This window comes from Hippopotamus amphibius, chromosome 10 (genome assembly GCF_030028045.1).
Source record: "Hippopotamus amphibius kiboko isolate mHipAmp2 chromosome 10, mHipAmp2.hap2, whole genome shotgun sequence".
Classification (NCBI taxonomy): Eukaryota; Metazoa; Chordata; class Mammalia; order Artiodactyla; family Hippopotamidae; genus Hippopotamus; species Hippopotamus amphibius.
Window position 1 is genome coordinate 10,443,632 of NC_080195.1, and position 18,299 is coordinate 10,461,930.

The window sequence follows — 18,299 nt, forward strand, 5'->3', positions numbered from 1 at the left end:
ACCCAAGGTGCCAAGTTGCCTTATATTGATTCTGTTTTCCTTGAAAACCCAGGGACACACTCATGTTCCGCCCATGCTTCTCAGCCCAAGGCAAATAGGAGAGGCAGCACACATGGCAAAGAAAGGAACGAGTGGCCCCAGGAAGAGAAGTAGAATGAGGAGCTATGGGCAAGAAAAGCCACTGTCGGCTCTTCAAATGTCCCAGTTTCGCTATTCTTTTGCATCTAGTAGTTTTTCCATAAGAAACACCAGAGGACCAGACTTTTCCCTTCCTAAACTCTCAAAATACCACTGCATTTATTTACAAATGTAAGGAAACAAATCACCCGCTCCCCCCTTGGGTCTGCGGGAGAATACTCTGTCCCCGTTATGCTCCTTGTGAATTTCTTCCACGGTGTTTCTCCCTCGCAAAGGATGCTCTGCCTTAAATTTATTTTGTCAAGCAATTAATTCTCAATGAGCACGGGCTCAGATTGCAAGCACATATGTTTGCCTTTGAAATAAAGTTGTTACTGGCTAAATGTATTCACTGTTCCTGGTTTCACAAGCTCAGGATGGCAGGCACCATAATGTTTTCCAAGTACTGGTGACTGTTTTTCTTTGCATGGGGCACTGGCCTGTCTCTCACATTCACAGCTGTTGTACATGCTTTGCATTTAGAAGGAGAAAAGGGAGCGGAAAGGGAAAAAAATCCTTTGCGACTGGTGCGTGAACACGAGCGAGCTCGGAGTCTCCCTCTCGGGCCCTGGAATGAATGTGAATTGCCTGATACGGGTGCACTGTTGCTAAGGGGAGCTGGAGTCCACACAGGTGCAGGGGAACTGGGTTAATCAGGACAAAGTTGCTGTGACCTTAAACCACAAAAACAGTATCCCACGGTCAGGGGAGTGAAATCAAACTCCTTTGCTGTCAGTGATGAGAAAGGAAGTGAGAGGAGCTTGCCTGGGGTCAGTGAACCGGGCTGCACCCCATGGGTGGCCAAGGTCCTCAGTTTCGGAAAAGGAAAGCTGCCAGCTTTCTGGTGCAATGATTGGTCGTAAAGGAGGAAAGCTTTTGTTAATTCGCCTTTGAAGAAAGGTGTATGTCTGCAGCATTAACTATTCATTCTAAGTATGCTTATATCTCAAAGAGATAAGCTACACTATTTCCTGTGCGGCATTAACGACGTATATATATAAATAAACCTACACGCACCCACACACATATCCTTGGGTGGATATTCATGAAATAGTTAGCAGTGGAACCTGGGAAGACGTGGGAGATTTTTACCTTTTGTCTTATACCTTCTGTAGTGTTTAAATATTTTACTTGATGCAGGTATTAATTTTGTATTAAAAGGAAAATGTAATAGCCACGAGATAGTCCTTCTAATAGCCATATACTTTAAAATGGTCCATGTTACCACAGTTGTATTATATCAGAATACTCCAGGCAGAGTTCTGTCTGGCCATATTAGGAAGCGTGGTTTTGAGGGAGTCGGCTGTGCTTCGTGGGTGCTTTTAGTTTTTGCTGTTTGCTTTTCCACATCACCTCTGCCGGGCAGTAAAGTACAGATGAGGTGAACACACTTTTAGTTTACTTTTCTTGTCCTGTTGCTTTCATGCTCAGAAGTGTCCTAATCTGGACAATAAAATTTAAGATGAGTCTAGTTATGAGTCATCACGTGGGCTCTTGCTTGTACACTTAATCCACCCTTGGAAATAATGTAGGCTAAAAAATGAGCAGCTGATTCACTTTGTTGTACAGCAGAAACTAACACACCGTTATAAAGCAATTACACTCCAATAAAGATGAAAAAAATTTTTAAAAATTAGCAGCTGTTGGGCACTGTGTATATTACTTGGTTGAATCGCAAAATGACTTTTTGAGGTCGATGCAATTACATTAGTGATGAAGAAATTGAAGCTTAGTAATTTTGTGTGAAACTTTGACTGTCTTACCTGATGATTTCAGAAATTCAGTCACACCCTGTCATCGACTCTCTGTCCTTTCAAAACATTCTCACACACACAGACCCCTGATGCCATGTAAATTCTTTCCATTCACTCCTTTTTCTAATAACGTCCTACGAACACTAACATAGGTTTAATACAATTTCAGAAACAGATCTTGTTCTTCTTCTCAGTTCTAAATTCATTCCCTTCATGAAGCTTCACTATCCTCTCAGCCTCAATTACTGTCCCTGGTTACACGCTCTCACAGCCCCTTCCAAAGCAGTTATCAGTTTGTGAAGGTTTATCTGATGAAATTCTACATCCCCAGATTCTAAGCTCCCTGCAGGCAGGGAGCACTTTCTTTTGCCTTTCCACACTTCCCCAGCACCAAGAGCACATTGCATTCACAGCACTGACATTAGTACACACGCAGTAAGCATTTGCTGAAAAAAACTATTGGCCATATCTTACTAGAAAAGCCAGAAGGGGGCTTCTAGCATCTCACATGGATACCAAAGGATCCTGCAAAAACAAGGGAGGGGTGGGGAAAGGGAAGTGGGACTCTTTCTCTAGAGGCTCAAACTCTGCCGTAACAAACCCAGAATACCTTGGGATTTCTGAAACAGGCATAAACTCCTGCTTCAGATATAACTTCAGGTATAACTCCTGAATAAATCTTTATTGTATCACTCCATTTTAGTCTTTAGATCACTTCATTTAGTCCAGTCTTGCTGTTGAAGATTGGCCTCCACTAACCTCCTTTTTCATTTCTTAGTCCCAATGCCAATGATTAGTCTTTATGGCAATGCTCTTGTCATATCCTAATTATTTTAATATTTTTATCACTGTGTGGTTTAGGAATGACAGCTTGAAAAAAACCACAGCTACTCTGGGAGAGCAATTATCCACAGTGAAGAATGAGGCAGGGGGTGGGTGTGACTGAGAGTGACCATGGATGGCCAACTGACCTTTTTTAATGTTTAATATTGGTGTTATTTTTATTTTTGTTATTATTCCCATTTTATACTGGTAGAAATCATTGTACACTGAAATAAAGGGAACGACAAAAACTAAATCCCCTCAGTGGTTAGGATTTTCTTCTCCTTTGAAACATCCAACTACTTTATTGGTTTCTTTTTTTAATTATTTTTTTTATGTATTGGCTGGATTGGGTCTTCGTTGCTGCAGGCGGGCTTTCTGCAGTTGCTGAGAGCAGGGGCTACTCTTCACTGCAGTGCACTGGCTTCTTATTGCAGTGCCTTCTTTTGTTGTGGCGCATGGACTCTAGGCGTGAGGGCTTCAGTAGTTGCAGTGCGTGAGCTCAGTAGTTGTGGCTCACAGGCTCTAGAGCACAGGCTCAGCAGTTGTGGTGCACGGGCTTCGTTGCTCCGTGGCCTGTGAGATCTTCCCAGACCAGGGATCAAACCTGTGTCCCCGGCATTGGCAGGCAGATTCTTAACCACTGTGCCACCAGGGAAGCCCCTGAAATATCCAACTACTTTAACAAATGTTTTAAGTTAATGCAGGAAATTTAATATTTCTATTTCAATCCTGACCCTAAATTAGGGGAGTTCAGATGAGTGATCCCTAGGACTCAAAATTCCATCCAAATTTTTCTTCCTCTAACAATATCAGAACTATAGTTTGTTTTTTTTTAATTAGATGCTTTCAAAACTTATGATTTTTTAAAATTTAAATCTTAAAAATTTTAAATGTTTACATTTAAGAAATTATTATTACATCTTGCTTTTTCATTTGCAATGACAGCAGTAGGCACAAACATAGGTGCTTAATGAAAAAATTTTCTCTAAATTAGCTGTCTTTGTATTTAGCAGCAGAAAGGGAATGAAGCACAGTTTTCCTTGGGGATTATTATCAGATTTGATTAATCCATAGGAATCCTTCAAAACTAAAGACTATGAATTCTTATATAGCTAAATGAAGAATATGATATATCCATTGGCTAAAAATTCCTCCTCCTTTCAATCATCCAATGATTTACCCAAATAAGTATCTCTAATTTATAAGATTGGATTCCTACCTTGGCAGTTTTTCCTTGTGGGTAGGAAAAGAGATAACTAAACATGTGTATAGATTGAAATTTTAAAAATGTATTGCTTTGGGATTTCCCTGGTGGCACAGTGGTTAAGAATCTGCCTGCCAATGCAGTGGACACAGGTTCGAGCCCTGGTCCAGGAAGATCCCACGTGCCAAGGAGCAACTAAGCCCGTGTGCCACAACTACTGAGCCCACGTGCCACAGCCACTGAGCCCTTGTGCTGCAGCTACGGAAGCCCAAGCACCTAGAACCTGTGCTCCGCAAGAAGAGAAGCCACCGCAATGAGAAGCCCACGCACTGCAACGAACAGTAGCCCCCGCTCGCTGCAATTAGAGAAAGCCCACGCATAGCAACAAAGACCCAACGCAGCCAAAAAAAAAATGTATTTCTTTAAAAGAGACAAAGCACCTTATACTTGAATCACATCAAGGTTGGACCAAATTTTTTAAAAAATCACTATCATTTACAGTTTCAACAATCAAACTATTAAGTATTCAGAGAAAACAAATGCAGTCTCTGAATTTAATTCTAGTTTGCATTGTCTCTTATTGTTGTTCTTATTTGTATATCACAGCCTGAAGCTTTTGACATTGTTTGTGTTTTCATCTATCAGGCAAAATGGAGGAAAGGAATCACAAAGACCAATAAGAAAATTCACTGAACCACTGAGACTTGTGGCTTAATTTAACGTAGGGAGAAAATTCTATTTTAAATGTGATGATATATGAAAAAAGGAGACATTTAACATTGTGCTTTTCCTCCAGCAAGGCAAAAGGACATTTGGTCCTTTGTTTTCATTTCTTTTCTTTTTTAAATTATTATTTAAGCAGGACAAAAATAATGTAATGCAGAACAAATGTCATTAACTCTAGAAAACAAAATAGCAAATGAGCTCATTTCAATCAGATGCCTAGGATTCTTTTAATCAAGTATTTACTGCCAGCAGGACAGTGCATTTGGCCTCTATAAACCACCCTTAGTCCATTAGAAACCTTTATTTCACTTCCATCTAGCCTGCTTCTTCTGTGTACTTTTTTTTCCCTATTAATTTACGCAAGAGGAAACCTGGCTTCAATTTTTCTCGGTGAGGTTCTATTTTTTCACCCAGTTTTATCACTGAATTGGCAGAAGCCCAGGAAGGCTAAGTGACTAGCCTCAGGGTTCCCAGGGAGTTGGGGCTCGGTAAGAATTAGAATGCAGGAAAATATTGACTTCCAACTTTTGCCTTAATCATGAGAATGCAGGGCACAGATGCAAGATATATCCAACAAACAAACAAAAACTGAAAAGGAATTATTGCTTTGAACTCTGTGGGTGGAGGGAAGGGGAAGATGAACTCACCCTCCCTGCGAAAGTTTCAAGTTGATATATCATCTATGAAGATGAATGGATTTTTAAAAGATTTCCCTGATTGGCAAATACCTGTGGTAACTGCCCACTTTATACACAAAGATTACCAAACATAGTCGTGTGTCCTCAGCATTTAAAGGGGTGCATCAGAGACCCGAGGAAACCCCCAGATGCCTTCGGACTCTGATTGTGGCACTTTTGTCATCCTTGAGAGAGAAATAACAATATCTGCCTCACTATTGTGAGGACTAAACGGGACAGGGAATCAAAGAAAAACAAGAGCTACAGTAAAATGCAAACGTAGGGCAAGTGCCTGATATACATTGAGGAGGTGGGGATCGTTCTGGAACTGCCTCTGTTCAGATCCAAACCCAAGTGGTAATTTCCTTATAAAATAAACAAAAACAAACACAAAAAACGATTCCTTTCTCCCTAAAAGAAATTTCTTAAGCCTCTTAAAGAGCGATACGTTGTGCTGTTATTGATCAGTAACGTGCTAATGAACTCAGACCCGCTACACTTTTCTTTATTCCTCCTACCTGCATTTACTAAGTGCAAACCAGCTTCCCCTACTCTTCCTGATATACTGGTTATTCTTTTCTGCCCTCCCTCCATCCTGTGCAGCCAACACACCATACTCACTTTATTAAAGATCCCTAGGCCAGCAGAATTAGCATCAAATCCCCTTTATTTTTTTTGTAAAGTCTTTCGATACTCCTGTGCCCTCTCCTTATTCCCATAGCTGAGGGAAAACCGACCCTTACCTATGTAGCAAATTCAGCCACCACTTATGAAGTTCCGGGCTCCGTGCTCAGCATTGGCTGCTTTCCTTCCACTGATGTCATTTTCTCCGCTCACCTTGCCCAGGGCTCCCTCCCACAGGCTCTGTGCACGCTGAAGGCACTCCTGTCCTGGAAGGAGACCTGGTCTCTCCTCTCTCTCCGGGTTGCCAAAAGCTCTAAAACACCTAACCTCAATTTGCTACTTTTTATCCTTCATCAGTGAGCACCACCAACACTTTATATGCCAACTTTGTGCCTGACCTTTAACCCTAGCAGTCACACTTAAAGTCAGTACTATCCCCTTGCTACAGATGGAGGAGCTGTGGTGGAGAGGGTGTGTGACACGCCCCAGTCTGACTAGCAGTCATTGAAAGAACACGGATTCAGACACAGTTGTTCAGGATCTGGGACCCCTCTGTTCACCAGAAGCTGTACTTATCAACTTCTCAATTACTAACTTGAAGGCTGAGAATGTCTTCAATTCTTACTCCTGGTTTTGTTCCCTTTTGGCTCCAAGGTCATCAGTAACTTCAACGTAGCTTCTTAATCTGAGAGCAGAATGACCCTAAATAGCATTCTTAAGACATCTACCTTCGTCTCGGTGTTTTGGTTTTTTTTTTTATTTTTTATTGGAGTATGGTTGATTTGCAATGTTGTGTTAGTTTCAGGTGTACAGCAAAGTGAATCAGTTATACATATACATATATCTATTCTGTTTTTAGATTCTTCTCCCATTTAGGTCATTACAGAGTATTGAGTAGAATGTCCTGTGCTCTACAGAAGGTCCTTATTAGTGATCTATTTTAGACATAGTAGTATGTATATATCAACCCAATCTCCCAATTTATCCCTCCCCCCCTTACCACCTGGTAACCATAAGTTTGTTCTCTACATTGTGACTCTTTCTGTTTTGTAGATAAGTTCATTATAAGTGTTCTGGAGAAAGCTGGAAGAGATCACTCCGAGTCCTGCTGTAGTGACTTTGAATGACAGGGCTAAGCAGCCCTTCTGGGGAGGGGGAGGGAGAGTCTGAGGGAGAGGAAGGACTGGGTGTGCTGGCTGGGAGGGGAGGGGAGGTGCATTATGGAGGGGAGTGAGTGCTGGTCTGATGGGAAGATAGGAAAGCAGGGAGCATCCAGGCAGGGCATATGCTTTCTAAGTGGGACAAGCGCAGCTACAGCCCCTCTTTCTCAGCCAGAAGGAATAGGGGGAGATGCCTTTGGTCACCATCCTGAGAGAATGCTCCGTGGTGTTACGTGAACTCAGTGCTCCAGGGAGGCGATCCCTTCCCTCACATCAAACACATTTAAAGTTCACATACCCTGGGAAGGGATACTCCTTAAGCTGTCTCTCCTCACATGTAATCATCTCTAAATCCTTTTGAAAGCATTTCCTGATACCTGAAAGCAACTTAAGAATAAAAACTTATCCTTAATCAGAGCTACTCAGGAGACGTCCCTGGCTGGAGGAAAGGTGACAGTGGAGGGCAGGGAGGAAAAGTGGCCTTATTCAGAATGTTGTCATTGTTACCCGGAGTCCTGTAATGAGGAAGGCAGTCACTCCTCTTGTTGGGAAGGGTAGAAACTCCAGCTGGGAATTATACCACCAATTGTTTAGGGATGAAATCCCTCCATCCTTCACCAAAACTATGACTGTGGAGTTGCTTGAGAAAGACTGTGGGATGATCAATAGACACGTGTAGCAGTTCACTGAATTTTGTGGTGCAAATAGAGACTAGAGGGAGAAAAATAAATGCAGGAGTAAAAGTACATCCTAGAACTACAAATTAAAGGAAATTGCATTTTTAACAAGTGAAGTGAGTCTACTTTGATTAGTTTAACTTCCAGATGTCTGTAGGATATTCAGTAGACAATATCCTGTGGAAAGTAAGAATGATAGACTTATAAAGAGGGTGAAAGGTCAGGGATAGAGATGTCAGCTCCCTAGAGAACATAATTGAGCCATGTGTCTCCTTGAAAAATTGTTTAGGTCTCTAGTTCTAGCAGCTGTGAGAGTTAAAATTATCCTCCTTATTCCACTCAGTGTATTTCATTATTTAGACATCATATATTAGACATAAGGAAGAACGTCTTGAGTGTAAGAGTGATTAAACACTGAAACAGACTACCAATGAGCTTGTGAAATTATCGACTCTAGAACATTTTAAAAATAGAGGCAACCATCTGTCTTCAGTGATTTGGGTGGTAATCTGTCTTGGAAAAGGAGACTGGACAGAATATACTTGATAGGGGAATATTAAGTAAATAATTTGCTGGACATTTCCCTAATTTGGTAGCCCCATATATAGATGGACTTTGTGTTTTTATTGTGAATGGTTATGACTCATAACTCTATATCATTTTTACAACTTTGGTTTATAAACTACTTTAGGGCTCGTCCTAGCAGAAATTGTCACATCCCTTATGTTTCATGTTTAATGTTATTGCTCGATAACTGATCATTTTTTAGGGAACGCCACATGCTATGTGTAGCATACAAACTTTATGGAAGTCAGTAGGTTTTTGAAACAATTGTGATCAAAGTATAGTAAGATACGGGCCAGGACTGGGGAGATGAAAGTAAACATTAAAGGGAAATAGTTGATAGAATGTTACGACTAAGGAAGAGGTATTTCATCAAATATCATTCTTATCTTGACGTATAACTCAAAGAGATCGTTTGAATTCACATCCCTGGATCCTTTCATTCAACCCTTCTTCCCTCCAGGGCTGCTGACCAAGAAACCATATACATAAAACAGTACCAAATGGAATGGGATACAAATACCAATTCATGAAGAGCTCATCAAGGGCCTGATACCCCCCAAAACAGGGGTCCCTGGAGAAAACATCCGTGAAAAATAGACTTTCAGCTAAACAGCTGGAGAAGAACCTTCTGCTTCCTTCTGCCTCCCTGTAATCTAAGGCTCTCAGCTATCCCAGCTGGAGAACAAACTCCTGTCTGGTTGACCTACACAGTCATAGATTGTCCTTTCGGAAGGGAAGGTGCACAGCAGGTCTGGGCTGGGGGCCAGGCAATCACTGCTTTGGGAACCTATGTTAGAGGAGTAAGAAAGGACAGCTAGGGTGCCCTGGGGGTGGGCACTGTCCTTTAGCACACACTGACCCCTCTCATTAGAAAATTTGATGCAATAAATGTCCTGATCTCTGACCAACTAGGCTAACAGCTCCTTCTCCTTTGGGGGGAGGACCCAGTAAAAAGAAGAAGAAAAATAGAGGAATTCTCTTCCCAGCAGATAAAACCATAAACACTTAGAGCAGGGATTTTTAATCAGGAAATCCACAGAAGAGTTTCGGATATTGAACTGGATTTTCAAGGCAGTATTTCATTCTCTTTCTCTCTCATACTTTGAAGATTAGTTATCAAAACATAAACCCAAAGGATAAAATTGTGATTCTACTACATATGTATTAGAATGTATAATATTAAAAAGACTTACCTTACCAGCCGTTGGCAAAAATAACTGAAACTCTCATAGGTGGCTGACGGGAATGTACCATGGAATACGTATGTTGGAAAACAGTTGGGCAGTTCAATGAAAACTGAGATATATACCTCCGCTGTGACTCAGCCGTTCTACCCCTAGGAATTTCCCCAGACAAATGAAAGCAGATGTCCATACAAAGAGTTACACCAAAGTTCATAGCAGCCTATTTGTAATAGCCCAAACCTGGAAACAACCCAAATGTCCATCAATAAATGAACGGAAAAATAAATTGTGGTCTACATACATACTGTAGAATACCACTCCCCTAGAAAGAAATCACCTATTGACACCTAGAACGGTATGGATGAATCTCAGAATAATTATGCTGAGTGATTAAAAATGCTGTAAAAAAGAGTACATTCTCTATGATTCCATTTATATGAAGACCTGGGAAAGGCACACTGATTTATAGTAATGGGAAGAAGATTCTTGGAAGGAAGACTGAGAAGGATGGGAGAGAAGAAGGAAAAAAAAGGAAATGGGAAAACTCTCAGAGATGGTGGATGTGCTCACTGGCTTCACTGTGGTGGGGCTTGCCTGGGTGTACACGGGTGCCAGCACTTGCCAGATCCTGCAGCGTACCTATGTGCAGATCAGTGCATGTCAGTTATATCTCAGTAAAGTTGTTTATACGCACACACACACACACACACACACACACAGCTAACAAAGGTCAATTGGGCCTTATATCTGCCCTTCTCCAATTCCACAGACAATGGGACTCCCTTCTTTCCTTCCTTCCTTCTTTCCCTCCCTCTTTTCATTCTTCCTTCCTTCCCTCCCTTTTTTTCCTTTCTTTCTTTCCCTTCCTTCCTTATATTAAAGAGGCTGCAACTTACTCAAAATTTACTTTGGCTGGTCACAAAAGCCTAATCCTGAATTACTGAACAAGACTGCATTCCGCAGGACAAATCTTAAAGCCCCAAACTGAACAACAGGCAGAAATTCTGCTTGTTTTCGGAGAGACAGAAGCCCTTCTCCGAACAGCCTGACAAGAAGGAATTTGTTCCTGACTCGAGTATTTGGCTGATATTTTCAGCTGTAAGAAAGAAGTGAAACTTTTGATTCAAGTCTGAAGTTACTATTTTGGAGCCTGCTAAACATCTACTTTCTTTTGTCCCAACTGCCTCTCTGGAAGGAGAGATTGGAAGTGGAGAAGAATGTAAGCTTTTCAGTGTGGAGGAAACATTTCTGGAGGCTGGTGTCAAGAGTAACCTCGTCTTTCAATTTCTCAGCAGGCAGAAATCTGCAGAACTTTTCTGAAGGTTACTTCTGCTCAGAAGGCTTTAAAATGGAAACACAGAATTGTAATCCTTTGGCTGTTAACACAGATGGTCTCAATGATTCAGCCCTGACCACAATGTCTTCTTTGACATGAATACAAAGGAAGTGATGAGATGGGGATTCTGGCATTCCTTGACAAACCTACTCCTTGTAGGAGAATGTCAGTCATGGGACTTTGGATTTCATTTGCTACGGCCTTTAAAATTTTTTTTTTTTAATTTTTTTGTGAGTACAGATTTTCTTCACTCCCTCTACCAAAGCCAAAATCCTCAATCAGTTGGCTTTCAAAGATTATTTACACATTTCCAGTTATGCCACAATCACTTCTCATACAAACCAAACAATAAGCCTCTTCATTAACAGTTGTTTTGAGCAGAATTCAAGCTTATTTTGTTTTAGTTGCACAGTTTGGAGCCATTTCCATTTTACGATTAGTAAGTGATCGTTATGAAAATCAAGAGTGAACGTGACCTGATGCTTCAGAGGATTCTCTCATCTGGCTCTCTAGTGGAAATGAATACAGAGGGAAAGAAAATAAAGCTGTCGAAAATACTTGCATATGTATTTATGTATATTTTTTTAGAGGTCTATAGGCTTCATCAGCTTTTCAAAGAGACACTCAATCCAAAATAGTTCAAGAACCGCTGGTCTAAAAGCAACATTGCTTTGTTAGGAAAAATTGATGAGGACAATTGCAGATAAATTGCACTCGAAGTGATGACCGGATCATAAAATGGAAACAACACATCGCTGTATAAGGATATTTTTAGGCATTAACGCCCAATTTTTAGAAAAGAATATCATATTGGATATAATCTAAAAAATACGGAAATCAGAAAAAAGCAGACCTCTGTTGCTACTATACAGTTTAACGTTGTTTTATTTTGAATACAAGGGGGTCATAAAGTTTTCTTAGCCAAGCTCTGTCAGCAGACCATTGAGAGATCATGTGACAATGAGGAGAGGGATTGGGGGTGTGGGGGATAAAGATCCAGCGGTATGTATCAATGTGATAATTGAAGCCGTGAAAAATATTATTAACGCTAACTAATCATTTCTTTCCAGTTTTCTTATTGGTGTCAGAGTAAATCCTTAAATGCTGAAGAGGAGTTAATTATGATACAGCCATCTTCTAGTAATCTCGACACAGTGGCCATTAAAATAAATATAGGCGTTACAGATAAACTCCGCAGGAAGTTTTTGTCTTTAAATAATGAAATTGGTGGCGGCTGCTTGAATGCCTCCATTCATCAGTGAGTACAGACGTGATAGTCAAGCTCGTAAGGTAGCTGTTTCCAGGTATAAGAGGACCCCTGTTGATTAATTCATTCTAGACTGAGAAATCATGTAACGATTTGAAACTAGGAAAATGTATCATTCCTTTTACAAACTGTGCACAGGCATGTTGAATAAGATATGGTGCGAGTTATCTCCATGACCCAATAATTTAAGTTTTTCATGGTTAGCCTGCTGAAGACTTTTAATCCATTTTTATGTTTCCCAAAAGAATCTGCAGATTTGTGTTTAAGTGTGAAACGGCTAAGCACTTTTTTAAAAGGTGTGCGTGAACTCATTACAAAATAAACTGATCCGGTCAAATCAATGGTTAGTTCCTGAATTTCTTGTTACTCAATATTTCATCAGTATTTAGTCCACCCTTTTCCTCCGGAAACAATTTCTTTCCTAGGTGTTCCATACAAAACACCCTCCTGGTTTTCTTTCTCCTGCTCCAGTCACTCCTTTCCAGAGCCCTTTTCATCGGCCTGGGGCATCTCTGTCTCCCAGATCTCTCAGGGTGGCGGAGCCCCTGAACTTTCTACTTGGGCATTTTCCCATCACTATCTACGTCTCTATCTAAGCAGCCTCCTCCAGGAAGTCCCTGGTGATCCAGTGGTTAGGACTCAGTGCTTTCACTGCCGGGGGCCTGGGTTCAATGGGGGAATTTAGGCACACAAGCTACGCACTGCAGCCAAATAAATAAATTAAATGGAGAAATTGTATCATCTTACTATCTTAAAGAAAACAGGCAGCCTCATCGAGTCTGTGGCTTTAAATGCCATTGATATTCTGAAGATTCCCAAATCTATTTTTTTAGTGCTGATCTATCTCTTAAACTAGGGTCTCATATGCAGCTGCCCTCTAGATACCATCATTTAAATAATTTCAGCATCCAAAACTTAACCTGGCCCCACTTATGCTCCTCTCAAAGTTTCCCCCATTACAGAAACTGGTCCTACCACCCTCCCCGGTGCTTAGGCCAAAAACTTTTCATCCCTGATTTGATTCGTCTCTTCTCCTTTACCATTACGCACGAACTTTCATTTCTCTGTGTTTGTTTTATATGTGAATCATTCTTGGCCACTTACACCACAAAGCCCCCACCTGAGTTGCTTGATCACATCGCCTATCTTTTCCTGCAGGTACAAAGTATTTGGGAGCGTCTCATTTATTTGTTTGCCTTCCTGACTTCCATTTTCACTCTTCACTAGATTATAACACCTTGAAGACGTGGGCTTCGTTAAAGTCATTCATCAATACACCCTTAGCACTGAGAAGAGTCCCTGGCACACAGCAGATGCTCAATACAGCTTATACGTGGCTGCCTGCTTGTTTTTGTAGATTACGTAAATTAAGTACATGTATCATTTCAGTTAAAGAAAATAATATAAATATGTCTTTATTTCTGAACCTCTGTTGTGGCATAAATGTTCTCCAAATATGCTATCCAAGTAACTGATGCTTGGTGTGTAGATATGTTTTGACAAGCTGGCACCTTTTTTTGTTTTTGTTTTTGTTTTTAAGTGAACCGTTACCCAACATGTGAAGATTTTATTTGAAAATCCAAGTCACTGGCCTCTATAAATATGTTGAACATCTGGCAACACTGTAGGTCTGCCTCTCCTTAGAGCCACGACAGGGAAGAGTAGCTGCTTACAGGCTCCTACCACTCACACCGTCTATTCAGCCTACACTTAAACTGACTTCCACTATTCATGGAACCTAACTATTATGTCTGTGACCCCGATCCCAAATCAATGAGTAATCTTTTCATTTCGTTTTTATTTGTAGCTTTAAAAACTCACGAACGCAGTGATTACAGTAACACTGTCCTACAAAACTTTCGTTTAAATATTACATAGGTTGCCTGCCTAAGAATAAACCCACATTGATCTTTCTGCACAAGAATGGTAAGTTCTTAAACAATCGGTATTCATTTCTGTAGGAAAAAATTAGATTCAGCCTTACTATTTAGCGATTGAAGTCAGTTAACTGTATTTGCAACAGGGTATAAGGATGATGCTATATTTAATCTCAAGAACATCTGACAACTCAGGGCTTCTACCTTTAGGAGTAGAAGCAGACATCAGTGCTTCTTTTTTTTGTTGTTTTGTTTTTAAACTCTTTATTGGAATATATTTGCTTTATACTCTTGTACCAGTCTTTGAGGTACACCAAAGTGAATCAGCTGCATCTACACAGTGCTTCTTTTCATATTATGTTTTTTGTTATCTTTTATCTGCTAACATATCTATACATTATCTTTTATTAAATTTCTGCCTGCTGAGGGAACAGTTTTCTTTTTCCTCTTTTTTAAAGAATTAGCATATCTAGGACTATATTTTAATCCTGTTTAAAGATTCCTTAACAGTTGTCGATAAAATATTTTAGTATGTCACATATTGCCTAATTGATATACCACTGAGTCTCCCTGGAGAAGGAGCATTGTAAAATAGCTAACCATTGGTTCCCTCAATAAATCAGTGCTCCTGTGGTGTTGAAACACACTGGGAAGAGTGAAAGCTGTAGTTTTGATTAACATAGAGAAGTCCAAAACGCTTCTCAGTTTTGAATATTTCCAGTAATCAACAGTTCATCTCCAGAGTTGCCATAGAAGGTTCCAGGAAAGTTCTTTTGCTTTTCCAACACCAGATAGCAGTTCTGGAAGGTTACATTTTGGCCAGCCTGTTTCCAATGTGCATTTCCTCAAGAATGATTGATCAAGCCCAAGGGTGACTTTTATATCTTCCTATCCTTTGTCCCCCTGCCAAAGGCTCTTTTCTGCAGGCTTCGGAGACATGGGATGCAGTGGGTACCACCAAAATGTTTAGCTAAGGTGCTGGTGGAGTTCTCTCCTCTATCATTAAGTAGAAGAAACGCTGTTACTTCTTTTCAAAGATTTTTTAAAGTGACTTTTAAAAGGGTATTTGATTACCTTATAAGATGCAATGAAAAGATATTTTGACAAAAGGAAACATCTGAAATTTAGGTAAAAAATTTTAGATATTGTCTGAGTTATGCTTATCGCATTATCAAAAGGCCAGATCTGTATCTAACAGATCTTAATTTTACTACTAAAGAAATCTCACTTTGGCCAAAAAGTTTGTTCGGGGTTTTCATAACATTGTACAAACAACGCAAATGAACTTTTTGGCCAACCCAATATAAAGAAGAAAAATAAGAAGGCTGTCAAAGTAAAAAAGTCTATCTTTTTAATAACACAGCCATGAAATTCTGACCAGAATGAAAAGATGTCTATGAAGAAAGTGATCATTTACTTGTTAATTCAAGGAATAACTTGCCATTTTTCTATTATGAAAGTAAGGTAAAGGACACTATTTTTAACCAGGTAGGTTTTTTCAAATGTATATATAGTCATCTTATTTGGCCTGGGATGCAAATTTAAATAAAACAAATTTTTCTATCTCCTTTTACATGCGTTGCGTTTTTTAAAAACCCATTAACCCAGTGGATAATTTAGGTATCTGAAGTTTCTCCATTGAGCTCTGTTTTCTCAGTGACCGTGCTTGAAACTGACAAAGGGAAAGGTTATGTAAACACGCAGGCAAGAGCAAACATATCTAGTTATCCCCCAATACTAATAAGCACATAGGTAGAATATGTCTAACCAAGTTGAAAGTGAATGGAGGAGTCACGTGGCGCAGAAATGTCTTATTCAAAGCCCTCATTATCTCCGGGCGCCCCACCTGAAGGAGCACACCATTATCCCTTCATTATGAGCAAGACCAGGGACACAGCACAGAGAAGATTCCAGTGATTCACACTATCATTATAAGTCCCACATTCAAAAATGGGACAAAAGCAACAGCAGGGCACTGTAACCTCATGGTTAAGGAGGACACACACAGAAACCTGTTCAAAGGCCACAACAAACTGCAGACCCGGTGCTTGGTCCCAGGCAAATTATTAGGCAGGAAGACTGGTGCTGAGACCCAGCTTATCGAAAGCAGACGAATCTGCACACATCCTCCTACTATGGAAATAGTCCTGTTTCCTCCACAACTAAATTTGTATGCATAGCCGAGAAGATTGGTCTGCGTGATTCATAACAGTCCAGCATTAGGTCACTCGTGTGGCTCCCTGTTTTCAACCTCAGTATTCATTCTGTTTGGGCAGGTTTCTTCATCAGGTGCAATAAACAGTTATCTGCATAAAAACAAGATTGTATTTATGAGGAAAGAACACCTCTGAGAAATGGTGGTTGTCTTTTAATTCTTTGACCAGATGTGCACAAAAGTAGACAATCATTGCTTCGTTATACCTCTCTGTCATTTATCCAGCTGTGACTTTCTTTTATTATTTATTCCTTTAATTATTTACTTATTTGGACGTCCCTGGTGGCACAGTGGTTAAGAATCCGCCTGCCAATGCAGGGGCCAGGGGTTCGATCCCTGGTCCGGGCTGATCCCACATACCTCAGAGCAACAAAGCCCCCGTGCCACAACTCCTGAACCCACTAGCCACAACCGATGAAGCCTGCACACTCTAAGGCCTGAGTGCTGCAACTCCTGAACCCACATGCTGCAACGACTGAACCCTGTGCGCCTAGAGCCCGTGCTCTTCAGCAAGGGAAGCCACTGCAATGAGAAGCCCACGCACCAATGAAAAGTAGCCCCTACTCACAACCAGAGAAAGCCCGAGCGCAGCAACAAAGACCCAATGCAGCCAAAAAAAAAAACCCAAAAAACCCAGAAAAAAAACCAAAAGAAAATTATTTGCTTATTTATTGCCAAAATATATGAACTCTCATGAATACTCCTCACAACCATTCAGAGTAACGCATCTTCCCATGAGTTCCCTCCCCATCTTGAGTCCTCTGTCCCTGGACCAGAGGAACTCCTCCCCTCCTGAGTCTTGCACTCATCATCCTCTTTCCTCTAAGCTAGATAAGTGTGCCGTTAAAAATCAGATATTTTTAGTTTGGGTTGGTTTTAAGTGTATTTCATTGTAATGTTGTGTATAATGTCGCATGGGGTACTTTTTCACTGAGCCTCTTATCGCTAAGGCTGACCCCCTTTGTTCCTTGCTGTCACGATACGGTCACTTTGACTGCTGCGTAATATTCTGCTATGTGAATACACCTCCAGTGAATTCATCCATTCTTCTACGGTGGGCATTTGGATTGTTGCCAAGCGTTTGCTCTTGCACATAAAGCTATTATGAATATTCTTGTTGAAACAGCTTCCCGTGGAGAATTTGAGGGCTCTAGAATCACAGTATAAGTGGAAGTTCACACACCATATCACAAAATAGTAAATGTTATACATCCAGCTGTACCCCCAGCCCGACTCACGTTCCCATGCCAGGACCCACAGTCTGTTTCTCAGGAGTGGACCTCTAGCCCAGAGGCTAAAGGAGTCACCATACCTATGAGACCCGAGCAAACAGAGTAAGCAGAAGGTAGACTTGAGCCAGCTACTCCTGGGAGGTGGAGGGACCTGCCTGAACCTACACTGGGACAACGTCAAGCTTCCCTGGCAGGCGAGGCCTCTCCCCAGCTCCTGGCTTTTCCGACTTGAAACTTCCTGGTGCTTCTAAGCACCTCCGCAAACCATACCACCCCAACAGAAGGGAGGAGTGTGCCGCGGTCTGGAAAGCCAGATCGGCCTGGACCCTGGCGCTGGGGACCTGGGGAGGAAGCCATTCTTTCTCTGGTCTCCCAGGGCTGTGGCTGTGAACCTCCCACTGCACCACATACACCCCCCCACACTCTCACCCTCAGACATACATCCTTGATGTGGGGAGGGAGCCCTAGTGGGCTGATGGGTCCATTATCAAATCTTCAAGCGTATTTCTTATATCACCCACAAAAGGGGGGGAAGAGGCTTTGTGGCTGCATGTGTGTGATTTGCAGGAGAGTCTAGGTGTGGGTTCCACTTGCTGTGGTCCAGGAGCAGGACTACTGGTGCTCTTGGGTGTGATGCCTCTATCAGTTTCCTACGGCTGCTGTAACAATTTATCAGAAACTGGGTTTCTCAAAACAACAGACCTTTACTCTCTCACCGTTCGGGAGGCCAGAGCTCTGAGATCCAGATACCGGCAGAGCCTCACTCCTGGAGGCTCTGAGGGGGATTCCTTTCCGTA